We start from the raw sequence: 13,588 nt of genomic DNA, 5'->3' as shown, positions 1-13,588 counted from the left end.
TCCCTCCGTTTTCTTCTGAAAGAGAGGTGATTGATGATTATGGGGAAGTTTGTAAATAGTCTTCCAGATATTTTATATAATTATTGTGCCAATAAAAGAGAGCAGGAGACTTCTTTAAAACCGCTAATTATTTTGCAGAGAAAAGAAAGGATGGGAGAAAAGCTGGCGGGGGGAGGGAGGGAGGTTGAAATGGTATCTGTTAACTCTTTTGACCCGTTCCTATACAGGGATTTCCTCTGATGTCCTTCTGGTCAAAAATACACTTTAGGAAAACCCGAGTCGGCTTTATATTAAGTCAAGGAGAGGAAGAGTGGGGAACCACACTGGTTTTTCCAGTTGAGCGTTTTCACCAAGCTTTCATCTTTGATTTGATGGGGTTTTGACCAAAAGATTAATTTTGTAACTTGATTACAGTTTCATTTTTTTTTCTACAGAAGGCACACGTACACAGATGCACAGATGCACTCTGAAAGTGCAAGTAGGTAGATTTTAGGGCAAAGCAACCTTCTAAATGGGCTGTGACTTCAACATCACTTTTACCAGAGCACCCTTTTGATGCTGTTCCAATATTTGAGGGGCTGCCACAAAGAAGAGGGGGTCAACCAAAGGACCAGAAGGCAAGACAAGAAACAATGGATGGAAACTAGTCAAAAATCACATGAAGTGTTAATACCACTTTAAAATGTCTTGGGAAAGCCACACTTGGAATACTGCATCAGTTTTGGTCACCACGATGTAAGAAAGATGTTGAGACTCTAGAAAGAGTACAGAGAAGAGCAACAAAGATGATTAGGGGACTGGAGGCTAAAACATACAAAGAATGGTTGCTGGAATTGGGTCTGTCTAGTTTAACGAAGAGAAGGACGAGGGGGGACATGATAGCAGCCTTTCAATATCTCAGGGGCTGCCCCAAAAAAGAGGGAGTCAAGCTATTTTCCAAGGCGCCTGAAGGCAGGACAAGAAGCAACAGATGGAAACTAATCAAAGAGAGAAGCAACCTAAAACTAAGAAGAAATTTCCTGACAGTTAGAACAATTAACCAGTGGAACAACCTGCCTCCAGAAGTTGTGAATGCTCCAATACTGGAAGTTTTGAAAAAGAAATTGGACAACCATTTATCTGAAATGGTATAGGGTTTCCTGCCGGAGCAGGGGGTTGGACTAGAAGACCTCCAAGGTCCCCTCCAACTCTGTTATTCTATTCTAAATTTCTGGCTGTGCCCAGGTGCCTTGTGAAAGTTTAATGCAATTAAAATTAAATTAAATTTAAGGTGTCCAAGCATCACATGTGGATGGAGCAAAACAATGAATTCATAAAACAAGAACCCATAAAACAAATCTAGTGTAATTACAATTCTACCACTTAGCCAAAACAGAACAAGATTTGGGAGATTCACTTTCTATACCAAATTATATTTTTAAAAGATTGCACAATCCCCTTTTTTCGTTTCATAACCATTCAAAGAACCAGTCTTACATTAAATAAGAAAACAGCAGCTTCGGTTGGGGATAACTTCAAGGTTTTTTCCCCTTTCAGATTTTTAAATTACCAAAAATGTCAACTGAGCATCTTTTCAAACAGAGTAGGATCTTGTATAGAACAGGTCTACTTTCTCACTATTGAACTGTCTCATTCTGTGGCTTGTGTACATCTATCTTAAGTAACTTCTCCAAAAGTATGAGATCAGTCACTTTTGGAAAAAGGGAGTCTGAATAAGATGATTCTTTGATCCAGTCTGGGAAGTTTCATTCAGAAACTTCTGTATTTATCCTTACAGTTGCGCACTGGACATAACACCAATCACTATTACGCCCATGTCCTAATCACCTTCTAGCAAGAGTCAAGAAACTACGCATTCATCTGTTTTTCAAATGTAAATTACCAAGAGTTGTGGGGTCCTTGGTGCTCTCTGAGCTTGGTTTTCTTGCAGACATTTCATTACCAAACTAAGTAACACCATCAATGCTAGAAGGGAGCAAGGATTTCTCTTATTTTTATATATTAGTGCAGGGATGTCAAACTGCTGGCCCGCAGACCGGACGTGTCATCCGGAAGCCGCACCCACCTCATTGCTGGCAATGACAAAACCGTCCCGATACGTTGCGCGACGTCACGTGACGTCAAAGTTTGACATGTCTGTATTAGTGACTTGCCCTGTCAGAGTTGGTAGGAGTGTTCTTAGTGGTTCCTTGAAAAGGCTGTTGTTTAAGTCTTAGCTTGTTTGTTTGCACTGGTAGTTCCTTGATTGGGGTATTCTGGAAGTGGAAGTTGAAGTCCACAGATCTTAGACACCACTGTTCTAGATCTTTAGCCCTAAGCCAGGGGTAGGCAACCTTGGCTCTTTTATGACTCGTGGACTTCAACTGTTCTAGATCTTTAGCCCTAAGCCAGGGGTAGGCAACCTTGGCTCTTTTATGACTCGTGGACTTCAACTGTTCTAGATCTTTAGCCCTAAGCCAGGGGTAGGCAACCTTGGCTCTTTTATGACTCGTGGACTTCAACTCCCAGAATTCCTGAGCCAGCCATGCTGAGGGGAAAGGGAGAGATTTCCAAGCTGAGCTATGCTGGCTCAGGAATTCTGGGAGTTGAAGTCCATGAGTCATGAAGGGGCCAAAGTTTCCCTCACGCTGGCTGAGGAATTCTGGGAGTTGAAGTCCATGAGTCATGAAGGGGCCATAGTTCCCCCATGCTGGCTGAGGAATTCTGGGAGTTGAAGTCCACAAGTCATGAAGGGGCCAAAGTTTCCCTCATGCTGCCTCAGGAATTCTGGGAGTTGAAGTCCACGAGTCATGAAGGGGCCAAAGTTTCCCTCATGCTGCCTCAGGAATTCTGGGAGTTGAAGTCCACGAGTCATAAAAGAGCCAAGGTTGCCCACCCCTGCCCTAAGCATTACTTGAGGAGCTCAAAAGCTCCTGCCAGATTTCATCAGGGCCAGGAGGAGCTTTTGGTTTGGAGACGTTTCCCTCACTTCATTCTGGATGCTGCCTCCTTCCCTTCCCCGGAAGGAAACCAGAGCTGCCAGTTTCCTCTTGCTTCTATGAATGGCACCAACCGTTTTCTAAGAAATGTGCTTCAACATTTTTAACGGCGGTGGGGGGAAGGGAGGGCTGCAGGGCCTTTGGTCTTCCTCTTTTCTTTTTTTTTAAACCATTCGTATTGTAGCCAGGTTTTCATTTCTCCGGCTTTGCTGATGGAGGCTGCCGATAAGACAGCGGCTTACAGCCCTTTCTGCAGCTGAGAGCCATCCCAAATTCCCTGCATTTGCACATTTTTAACTCATTCCGGGATCAGCAGAGTGCTCACCCATTAGCTAACCAAATGGGCTGGGTTTGTAAGGCACGCTCGCTCACCATCAACACTTCCATCAAACGAGAAAACTGAACGTGTTGCCAGGTCTTCAACTAAGCTACTAAGGGTGCTTCAGTGTCATGGAGGACTTTGGCCGCTATGAAAATGAACAGATAATTTATTGTGATCATTTCAAGGTGCTGGCTGTGACTAAATGACATAGGGCCTGGTTTTAGGAGGTCTTCAACTTAGAATCATTTTACTGTCGTTCGAAGTTACAACGGCACTGAAAAAAAGTGAATTATTATCATTTTTCACACTTACGACCATCCTTTCCTTAGTTTACAGATATCTCAAAACTAATCCACTCTGGTGTGAGAGCTACAGTAGCACTTTTTTAACATGTCCAAGCCTAACGGAGCTTCAGGAGTTGAGGGACTCTCCCTCATTGAGCATATTTAAGCAGAGGCTGTGAACAATGTGAGGATGTTGTAGATGCCTCCTGCAGTGAAAATCCAGCACTGAGAGAAAATGATTGTGTTAAGTGAATCTCCAAGAAATCTCCAAGAAATTGGTCCAGTCACACAACATAATTAACTCAACATTAACATTTGCTAAGTCCTCCCCTTAAACTAACCAGTCTCCGTTTGTACAACGTAAGCTCCAAAATATCTAACTTATCAAGTCCTATTAATCAGGTCCTAATAACTAATTAAACTTATTAACTAAGGTTAAATGTAATCCTGGCACATATTACAAATATGGTTACTATGATTGTAATTGACCTGGTTCGGAAAGAACACAGCATGGATGTCTACACAGTACAGTAATCTATCAGCCATCAATAATGAAGCCGATGGATGTAATCTGGCATAAGATACTTTTTCTTTTTGTCTTACTCCTATATAATCATCTCTGGAAGTATTACTCTACTAGAACAAGATTTATAAATGGGAATGTCCATTAGAGAAAGTGGAGAAACCTAGGTATATGGTCAAATGCGATTAAAGGAATCGATGTTAGCAAATGAACCACTCATTGAAAACTGGTTGTTTTAATGAACTGAGTCAAAAGAAGCCAGGGTAGAAAACTTAATTTAATAAAATTAAGAGGCCATCACTCAATAGCACAACTCCTTGTCTCCTGACTCGCCTCAACTACCACACTCAGACAAACCTGGTCCTCTGTAAAGAGCCATCATTTATGAAATCGGGATGTTGTGGCCTATATTAGGGATATTCTTAAAATCTAAAAAAAAAAAAAACTACCATATCTTGCGGCTTTTAAAAATGCACAATTCTGGCAAAAGCAGATTGTACATCATGTGTGTGTTTAGAGACAGATGTTTCACCCTTGCATCTTATTTAAGGATTTCAGGATAATAAACTGTCCTGATCTGCCACTCTCATCTCAATATCTGAAACCATGATTGAAATAAATAGAATACTATAATAATAACAATAAAGTTTGAAGGGACCTTGGAGGTCATCTCATCCAACCCCTTGCTCAGGCAGGAAACCCTATACCATTTCAGACAAATGGCTGTCCAGTCTCTTCTTAAAAACTTCCAGTGTTGGAGCATTCACCGCTTCTGGAGGCAGGTTGTTCCACTGGTTAATTGTCCTCACTGCCAGGAAGTTTCTCCTTAGTTCTAGGTTGCTTCTCGCCTTGATTAGTTTCCATCCGGTGCTTCTTGTCCTGCCTTCAGGCGCTTTGGGGAATAGCTTGACTCCCTCTTCTTTGGGGCAGCCCCTGAGATACTGGAACGCTGCTATCATGTCCCCCCTCAGTCCTTCTCTTCATACTGTTTCAGAAGCTTATGCAGCTAGTCCTCAACCATTCTTTTAGTGACCATTCCAAGTTACAACAGCACCAAAAAAAGTGACTTATAACCAGTTTTCACACTTACGAGCATTGCAGCATCCCCTTGGTTAGGAGATAACAATTCAGACGCTTGGCAACTGACTCCTATTTATGACGGTTGCAGCGTCCCGTGGTTCCAGTCATCACTATTTATGACCTTCCCAGCCACTTTCTGAGAAGCAACGTCAATGGGGGAGGCCGGATTTGCTTAATGGCCAAATGATTCACTTACCAACTGCAGTGATTCACTTAACAACTGTGCAATAAAGATTTGTAAAATGGGGCAAAATATACTTAACTGTCTTGCTTAGGAACGGAAATTTTGGGCTCAATTGTGGTCATACGTTGAGGACTACCGTAGCCCTTTCTGCAGTTGTGAGCCATCACAACCTGACTGCATTTGCATAGTTTTAACTCATTCTGGGATCAACAGAGTCCTGACTAATTAGCTAGCCAAATGGAGTAGATCTGTAAGGCACACTAGCTCACAACCCCCTCCATATAAAAGATAACAATTGCTTGGCACAATATAACTAAGTTCACACAATACTCTCACTCAAACTTAATAAACCATATTATGACTTACAATAGTACAATATCTGAACGCAACCACGAGCTTCTAAGCCACAATGGAATTCCATCAATCTGACCTTAACTCTTGTCCGGAATTTGCAGAGTTTCCGCTCTCAAGCTAAACCAGCATCCCCAAATTTGGCAACTTCCCTCCGATGGGCCAGAACCGACATTTCCCATAAACAGAGTTAGGAAATACATCCCAGCATCAACATAGGGTTCTAATTTGGAGAGAGCTGAGCCAGATTTTCTTCTGTTAGCAAACCACCATCATCAATTCACGTTTTTCACGAAGCTGCCTAAAAGCAAACTACCGGCACCCAGCTGTCTTGGTAACATTTATTGACAATCAGAGTGTGTTTTGACATAATGTTGGGAGGAGAGGCATGCAAATGGGGCAATCATTAGGTTAAAAAAGTTCAGTTTTGTGGCAGCTAAAATGCAAGCTTTTGCTGCGGCCTGTCCACTCCCCATGTCAGACTGTATCATCCAAGACAGAAAAATAATTCATGTGGTTTTTATTTTCAAGAAACAGAGCAGGCCAGGGCAGAGCATGAATGCACCTGGGTGGAGAAGGGAGAAACTCACAAGCTACCTCATCCTGTTAGATCAGCCCACAGGGAAATTACTCAAAGGACAGCAGACATATCTTCCACTATCAGCCATTAAAGTACTTTCAGTTCAGCCCCCGCAAAGGAATGCAAGCAGTTTCTGGAACACAAGGCCCCAAGGCGGCACTACAAAGGAGCAGGGTTCCCCAAAGACTTACCTTTGCACAGCTATCAATATTAGCTTTCTTTTCAAATCCCATAAAATGGTTGGCATTTTTTCAGACATAGCAAAGGTAAATTTGACAGGCGAGTCACCATCACTGGGGTCATAACTAATTTTTTAAAAAGTTGTTCCAAGCTCTTGTTCACAGCCATTTATCCTCACAATGCACACTAATCCAACAAACCACAGTTTAAAACCAGTTGTGGCTGGCTTGCCCACTATGCTAAGCCCAAACCCCCATGTCTACATTCATTCTTCTAAGCCATGGTTTAACTAAACTACAGTGAGTCCAACAATGCTAAACCAAAATCAAAAACAACAGAACAAACCACATAGTTGGCATATTATATACCAAGCCAATGGCACACTACAGGTAGTCCTTGACTTACAACAGTTCATTTCGTGACCAAAGTTACAACAACATTGAAAAAAGGGACTTATGGCCATTTTTCACACTTACAAGCTTTGTAGCATCCCTATGATCATGGAATCAAACTTCAGATGCTTGGCAACTGACTCATACTGTTGCTGTGTCTTAAGGTCACGTGATCACCTTTTGTAACCTTTTGACAAACAAACTCAAGGGGGAAGCCAGATTCCTGTACTAATTTAAAGTCTTAAAATGGGACAAAACTCATTTAGCAAATGTCTCAGTTATCAACAAAAATTCTGGACTCAATTGTGGTCATAAGTCAAGGACTACCTGTACAACGTGAGAACTCAGCCTAACCCTCTAAGTTAGGTTTAAAGAGTACATCTGGATCCAAAAGTCCAATGGACACCAGTTTTGAATTAGTCTCACCATGGTATCCCTAAGTATAATCTGCCTAAAAAGTGCCATAGGGCAGCAGAGGTGTAAACTATGGGGTGGAGCAGCTTCCTCAAGGAAGGAAGGAAGGTTCCAACCTAGCATTCTTCAACCCTAATCTGATGCCTTTCAGATATATTAAGACATCAACTCAAAGATTTCTGAGTCAGCATGTCTCTTCTGGAGGGCACCTGGGTTGGGAAAGGCAACAATAGGCTGAGCCTCATGAATAACTGTGTTTATGCTGTTTAAAGAACACCTTATCTCATTCATAAATTCAGTCTAGATTTCATGTATTCATAAGCAGACTCACCGGGCAGGGCTTCTTTATCACGGCGGAAAGAGGAAGAATCCAAAGACAACGTGGGTCCATTTTCCAGGAAAAAGCCTCTAAGACAAGAACCAACAAGCATGATTTCATCATGTTCCTTCCTACATAACAGCAGGCTCTGATTATTCTGACTTCCTTCAGTTACACCTGAGTAGCTGAAGTTCACTCTTCTGTCTTTTGCTGCTCTCTCTCCTCAGAAATTAGTGCTTCTAGGGGCTGGAGGAAGCCCCTATCCTGGATCAGAATCTGGGGGTCCAGGTCAGGAGCAGTGGTCCAGGTGTTCATTCAGCATCAGTGGAGCACCTTTCCAGCAAGGGGTCTACCTGGAACCAAACCATAATACCTAATTAGGGGCATACCTGTCAGGCACGAACTACCAGATTTCCACACCTGAAGAGTTCAATTAGCTATTTTATTGCTCATGCTTGTAACACAGGAATCTTGTCAGACTGATGGTTTGCACCTGGGTGAGACTAGATAAGGTTCAACATCATTCAAGGGGGGCTCTGACTCTTGTGCCCAGATAGGGATTCCAGACTGATGGAGCCCACAAATATGGTTGTAAATTGTGATGTTTGTTAAGCAGGTCACCACATGGCCACATCCAATGTTGCAACCTTTTATGTGGCAGCCATTAAGTGACTACAATGGTTGTTAAGCAAGCCAATTCTCTGCTATTTAAATCAACTCATATGACTGCAGAATGTTGCAAACAACCATAAATGTGGGCTGGTTGCCAAGTACCCAAAATGCAGTCATGTGACCAGCTTTTGACCTTACGACAGACCCTAAAAAAGTTACTTATGGCCCAGGATTCAAAGTTATGATACCTTTTTCCCAGTCACGTGACTGCATTTCGGTAACCAGCCCACATTGACGGTTGTTTGCAACATCCTGCAGTCATGTGATCATGACACAGCTTACACACTGAAGGACTTCTTGCATTACAGACATGGCTTGTTTAACATGGTTTATGGAAGAAGCTGCAATAGACTGGTTTCATACAATATCAAAGCTATAACTCGGGGGTCTTCAAACTCGGCCCTTTTATGACTCATGGACTTCAACTCCCAGAATTCCTCAGCCAGCGTGCCTGGCTGAGGAATTCTGGGAGTTGAAGTCCATGAGTCATAAAAGGGCCAAGTTTGAAGACCCCTGCTATAACCCATGGTTTATAAATCCATATGACTGCATTCCCACAAACCTGAAGTCCAGAGCAAATAATATATGTTGTGGTGGCTTAATTGGATGTGCCAGCTGTGTCTAGCAATGGAATCAGGATATGGCTGATGGGTTGTGTCAATCAGGTCCAAAAGATGAGTCAAGGCAGGGCTCCAAGCCAGAGAAGCAACAAGCAAAGAGGAAAGCCAGTCAGAAGCTCTTTGGCAGAAAAATCAGCAGGAAACAGGACCAGGGAGAGCTCCATGGGAATCCTGCTGGCTGAATTTTCCTTCTCTAAGAGAGAGGATGGATGGATGGATGGATGGATGTTATTTCTGAAGCAGATGGAGCACAGGTGCCCACAGCTACACTGAGGGCAGGAGTCAGCAACTTTATGCTGGCTCAGGAATTCTGGGAGTTGAAGTCCACAGGTCGTAAAGTTGCCCTACTTGCCCACTTCTGACTTAAGGTCAACCAGCTCTCTGTTGCACTTGGTTCTTATTCATTTTGGAGTCTTCTAGGTGAATGGAATTAAACTTGGAAACTACAGTGCCACCAAGATTTGCATCCAGCATCTTAGCAACAAGAATGCCTCACAAAATTTTATCAATGGATAGCAATACGATCCAGCAAGAAAGGATTGTGAAATTTATTAGGATGAAGGATATTTACTGATTAATCATTACTTTCATGATTACTGTTATTCCTAGTGATTATAGCTATTTACCATTACATTAACTATTGTTATTTAATATTTGTACCCGGACGATAGTCTGCTTGCTAAAGCGTAGAATTATTGTTGGGGGCAACTCCCATTACTCTAACCCTATTCCTGTACCCTACCTAATACCTATACCGATCTCATTCCTTCCTTATCCTTGTAAAACCTAATAAAATATTTTTTAAAAAATGCCTCACATAAACCCAGTGTAAATTTGTATCTTTACAGAGCCCGTATCAAATTTATCCCTTAATGAAGGTTTGATCCCGTAAGTGTGAGAATCGGTCATACATCGCTTTTTACATGCCACTGTAACTTTGAACAGTTACTATGAATGGTTGTAAGTCAAGGACTACTTGTACAAGAATTAGCCCATAAACTATTTCAACCGAGGCAAGAACCAATTCCTACTTTCACATACACACAATAAACTTTGACTTTGTTGAACCACGATTTATCAAACAGGCCATAATGTCCTATGGACTATTGTGAAAGACGGAGATTTGGGCAATGCCCAAGTAGAAGACCTCCATCATTTTATGCATGAATGAAAAATTTCCTCGGAATCATTCTGATGTCCCTCTGGCTTTCCTATCCACCTCCAGTGCGACCATTTATCATCATCTGAACTATCTGATCAGGGACTTGGATATAATGCAGTTAGGGTTATCATTTTAAGGGCATTTAGATGAAATTTAAAGCCAGCCTTGCACTAATTTGGTTGTCAAGGAATTGATTTTGATCCTTAGCACTTTCTCATTTTCAATAGAGTACTGCTCTAACCAGGTTAATTTCTGTTAAGCACATTAGTCAGGTACTTCTAGCTCCCCAATCAAATGATTAAATGTCTCTGGGCTTTGGACAATTATAACTAGGGTTACCACTAGATGGGAGCAAAAACTTGGAGGTTTCTGAATCTCTCTGCTGTTCTCTGATGGGCATCCAGATTTTTGCAACTCTAGCCAGTTGCTCTAATCTTAGCAGTATTGCACCCACCCGACAGCATGAAACCCAACTACTGTATAGGTAGTCCTCAACTTATGACCACAATTGGGCCCAAAATTTCTGTTGCTAAGCAAGACAGTTGTTTTGCCCCATTTTACAACCTTTCTCGCCATAATTCTTAAATGAATCACTGCAGTTATTAAGTTAGTAACAGGATTGTTAAGTGAGTTTGGCTTCCCCTTTGACTTTGCTTGTCAGAAGGTTGCAAAAGGTGATCACACACAACCTTGGGACACTGCAACTGTCATAAATGCATGCCAGTTGCCAAGAGTCCAAATTTTGATCATGTGAATGGGGATGCTGCAATGGTCCTAGGTGTGAAAAATGGTTATAAGTCTGTGTTTTTTTCAGTGTTGTTGTAACCTCAAATGGTCACTAAAACAAATGGTTGTAAATTGAGGATTTCATATAATAAAAATTAAAAGCCAGGCCATCGTTTGCAAAGATATTGATTCTGCAAATGCCAACAATTCTATTCCTATTCAACATTTGAAAGTGCTATAAGTTTTATTTTCCCTTTTTTCTGTCTTTTAATTTAGTAGGTCCTAGATGAAGAGTCAAAGTGGGGGTTCACTTCATTATGCTAGGCATGGTTCCATTTAACTAAAATATATTGCTCAAGTCAAATGGCAGGTTTTATGTATTGCACCAAGCTATAAATCATGTCTTATCAATTACCATGGTTGAATTCATACAACGTAGCTAAGACAAAATCCAAAACACTATCCTAACGCAATATTTCCTAACCTCAGCAACTTTATGTGTGGATTTGAATTCCTAGACTTCACCAGCCAACAGGGAATTCTGGGAGTTGAAGTCATCTTGAAACTCCCAAGGTTGAGAAGTGCTGCATTAGACAACAACTAATGTTGTGGAAGGTATTTTATCTTGGGCACAAGGAAGCCAGCAGCTGATTCACAATACATGACAGGAATGTATTTAAATAATTAAGTTAATTATCAGTGGTTGATAGCAACCAGTAGAGGGCAGTAGAAGACAAACTACTGTACAGTATTTTATTCCCCCCCCCCCCCTAGGTACTGTACAAGGAGATTTAATTTGCAGTCAATTTCTCCTTAATGAAAAAAACTACAAATTAGACAGAAATTGCCCAGCCTGGTTGGAAATATAATTTCTAGGCCAACTTTAGATCCACAGGAATGAAAATATTTAATGTGTGAGTGTTAATGTAGCAGGTTTAGCAGCTTATTTCTTAATAGCTTCAAAGCAGTGAACAAACTAACCTGTGTTAATCAGTTTCACCTCTTTTTTAAAAAAAAAATTCAGAATAAAGACAATCTGAAGGCGGGATTGGCCTAAACAACAACTTAGGTGAGGAACACTCCACTATCAAAGTAATTTCTTAAGATAATTTTTATGTAGAAGAAATGGCATAGAATTTAAAATTGAAAGTAAAATTTTATAAACATTGATACAAGAATGTATCTTAATATATTTTTCTAAATGTCAGCTTTAGCAATTGTTCAAAGTTACAATGTAGCATTCCTACAATTGTGTAATCAAAATTCCAGTGCTTGGCAACTGGCATGTATTTACGATTGTAGTGTCCTGGGGTCATGTGATTGCCATTTGTGACATTGACTGCTGGCTTCTGACAAGCAGAATGAATAGGGGAAACTGGTTTTGCTTAACAACCATGATTCACTTAACAACTGCAGAAATTTGCTTAATGACCATTGCAAAAAAACATAAGATCAGGTGCTATTCACTTAACAATTACTTTACTTAACAATGAAGATTCTGGTCTCAATTGTGGTCATACCCAAAAAATCTTAAAGTGTGTGTGGGGGGGTTGAAAGATAATTATCCCCCCAGCTCATTGCAACCTCTGCATTTAAGAAATGAATAGTCATTTACTTCAGCATTTCCCTCAACCTAACTTCTAATGAAAGTACACAGTCGCCCAAGCATTTTGCTCCAAGATGTGTTCGGTTGGATTTGTAAAGGTGAAGTGGAGGAAAAGAAAAATACAATTTATTTCTGTATTTCAGAGAGAGACATAATGGTGTTTACTTTCATTAGTTCTCCAGATGAATGTTTAGAACTATACTGCCATCGTATGACCAATATAGCTTGGTGCAATGAACATTAAAATTTGAATAAAATATGCCAAGTTTTTGTCAGGAAGTCTGAACGAGATATAGCAAATTCATCCCACAGGACTGAAAGGTACTATTTTGATTTCCACTACTAGAACAATGGACACACTTGTGCTTGACAGGATTAAATATAAAATTCTGTCTTGGAAAACAGGGAGGTATTTTAATAATCGCAGTTCAGGTAAAATGAATTTTTTTGGATTTGGTTCTTAATCTAGTAGAACATTTAACTGAAGAGAAATATTTTTGACTTGGCTAATGAATATTCAAGGTATCAGTTAACCTTCTGAAAGAGAAAAATGGTAAGTGGGTTATATGGTTATATGCATTCTACTAGACCAGGGGTAGGCAACCTTGGCTCTTTTATGACTCGTGGACTTCAACTCCCAGAATTCCTGAGCCAGCTATGCTGGCTCAGGAATTCTGGGAGTTGAAGTCCACGAGTCATAAAAGAGCCAAGGTTTCCTACCCCTGTACTAGACCATGGTTTGTTTCCCAACATAAACCACCTTGAGCTCCTGGAGGAAAGTGAGGAAATAAATCTCATATGCTGGCTGGGGAATTCTGGGAGTTGAAGTCCACCTATCTTAAACTTGCTGAGGTTGAAAAACACCGCATTCAAGAAATTAGCAAATAAAGGAAGTGTGCTTTGTCTTTCTTTTGTCCACCCTGGCTTTAGCTCTCTTTAATGCGCAGCGGAAACCTCCAAATTTTCTTCAGAGCAGAATAAGAGAACTCGCTCCCAAGAGACAAATGTTACCTCAACTTCGTTTGCTTTCCGACGTACCTCCTTCACTTGTTCTCTTTTCTGGGTTGCAATTCCCCGCCTGGCCTCTTAAGCGCTGCAGCTCAATTCTTCCTCCACCACCACCACCACCACCTCTCCCCCAACCACGGCAGCCGTTCGCGCACGCATCTCTATGGTTTCTCCAAACAGAGAGCCT

This window comes from Protobothrops mucrosquamatus, unplaced genomic scaffold (assembly GCF_001527695.2).
Source record: "Protobothrops mucrosquamatus isolate PMUCROS unplaced genomic scaffold, P.Mucros_1.0 scaffold1501, whole genome shotgun sequence".
Classification (NCBI taxonomy): Eukaryota; Metazoa; Chordata; class Lepidosauria; order Squamata; family Viperidae; genus Protobothrops; species Protobothrops mucrosquamatus.
Note: the sequence above shows the minus strand (reverse complement) of the source record.